Source organism: Aplysia californica, unplaced genomic scaffold (assembly GCF_000002075.1).
Source record: "Aplysia californica isolate F4 #8 unplaced genomic scaffold, AplCal3.0 scaffold01765, whole genome shotgun sequence".
NCBI classification, from domain to species: Eukaryota; Metazoa; Mollusca; class Gastropoda; order Aplysiida; family Aplysiidae; genus Aplysia; species Aplysia californica.
Window position 1 is genome coordinate 16,578 of NW_004799035.1, and position 2,207 is coordinate 18,784.

Here is a 2,207-nt window from a genome sequence, read left to right on the forward strand (position 1 = left end):
GTCTGTTTGTCTGTCGGTGTGTCTGTCTGTGTGTCTGTCTGTGTGTCTGTGTGTCTGTCCGTGTGTCTGTCCGTGTGTCTGTCTGTCTGTCTGACTGTGTGTCTATGTGTCTGTCTGTCTGTCTGACTGTCTGTCTGACTGTATGTCCGTGTGTTTGTCCGTGTGTCCGTTTGTCTGACTGTATGTCTGTCTGACTGTATGTCCATCTGTCTGACTGTCTGTCCGTTTGTCTGTCTGTTTGTCTGACTGTATGTCCGTCTGTCTGAATGTATGTCCGTCTGTCTGACTGTCTGTCTGACTGTATGTCCGTGTGTATGTCCGTGTGTCCGTCTATCTGATTGTATGTCCATCTGTCTGTCTGACTGTATGTCCGTGTGTCTGTCCGTCTGTCTGACTGTATGTCCGTGTGTCCGTCTGTCTGACTGTATGTCCGTCTGTCTGACTGTATGTCCGTGTGTCTGTCCGTCTGTCTGACTGTATGGGCGGTGACTTTCAGGAGAACCAGGATCTCCAGAAGCAACTGTCAGCGGCAGACGAGTACAGGGCCAAGTATTTTAAGAAGGAGGAGGAGACGGAGGAGTTTGCCGGTCTCACCACGCAGGAACTAGCCAAAGTCAAACATCTGGTACTTCACGACAACTCTTTCTCACGTCTGCTGCATGGGGAACTCTTCTGTCTTTGGTGGTTGGTTGTTCCATGCGTTCACGAACCGTGACCTCAGTGCTTTCGTCTTGTCTTATCTCCATTTTTTTTTAAACAGTGAAAATGTGACATCTTCTTAAGCTCACTCTTTGTTATGAACTGTTTTCACTGTAATTAAAAATGGAGATAGCGGGTGGTTGGCGGGTGCTCTGTTGTGGTTTGCTTCTTTTTTACTATGAAACATCTTCCCTCCTTTTTGTGTGATTGTTCCTCTCTTGTAACTCCTCTAATCTTCGGCACTTATATGACCTTATTGTGTTTGTTCCTCTCTTGTAACTCCTCTAATCTTCGGCACTTATATGACCTTATTGTGTGATTGTTACTCTCTTGTAACTCCTCTAATCTTCAGCACATATATGACCTTTTTGTGTTGCAAGTGCCGCATAACTCTTACTAAAACTAAGCGTTTCAAAAATGGAGACAGGACAAGAAAGCACTGGGGTCGCCAAATGTTGGTGGCTGGAGGGTCCGGAGCTTTTGACACACGAGGTGGTGGGTAGTGTGTTCCTTTGTTCACCTTGTCGCAACTCTCTTCTTCTCGCTGCTGGCGCTGGAAGTGCTTCTTTTCTTCTTTCATTTCATCTTGTTTTGCTGGAGGAATTTGATAAATAACCCGCTGGAGGCTAGACTTCCATAAAATTTGTCTTGAGACAGCAAAGTTCGGCTTTTATGGACACCCCAAGTGTTCCCTCCAAGAAATGAAGTGACGAGTGTTCCTTCTGTTTTCTCTGCTTGTTAGATTCTGTTTGGCTTCACTGAACCCTTTAGTTGCCAGGTGGTATGTGTTCCTACTGTCAGCGCTGATTGTCTGCTGAACTCGTTTCCCTAATGTCTCAGTGTTAATGGACGCGCGGCCTAGATCTAGATCTATCAGCCTAATGTCTCAGTGTTAATGGACGCACGGCCTAGATCTATCAGCCTAATGTCAGTGTTAATGGACGCGCGGCCTAGATCTATCAGCCTAATGTCTGTGTTAATGGACGCGCGGCCTAGATCTATCAGCCTAATGTCTGTGTTAATGGACGCGCGGCCTCGATCTATCAGCCTAATGTCTCAGTGTAAGTGGACGCGGGGCCTAGATCTAGATCTATCAGCCTAATGTCTGTGTTAATGGACACGCGGCCTAGATCTATCAGCCTAATGTCTCAGTGTTAATGGACGCGCGGCCTAGATCTATCAGCGTACTCGTGACATATTTAGGACATGGAGTCTTCGATTGTCATGGCCGACGATCATGTGAAACGTTATAAATTCTAGAATCTATATATCTGAATGAAACTTCTTTTTTTGTATGTAAATGACAAAAATATCCCCTCAGTATTAGTACCAGTACTGGCTTGGCTCCTTCAATTTTCTATTCACTTTTAAAACTTTTGCACTTTGGTTTCTATTTTTTAATGAAACTGGTTTGTTCCTAAATGGGAAAAGCTGTCACAGTAACTTACTAAAGTCACTAAAATTTCATGATTCTCTTGCTCTTTTATTCACTGAAGGAGAAATAAAAC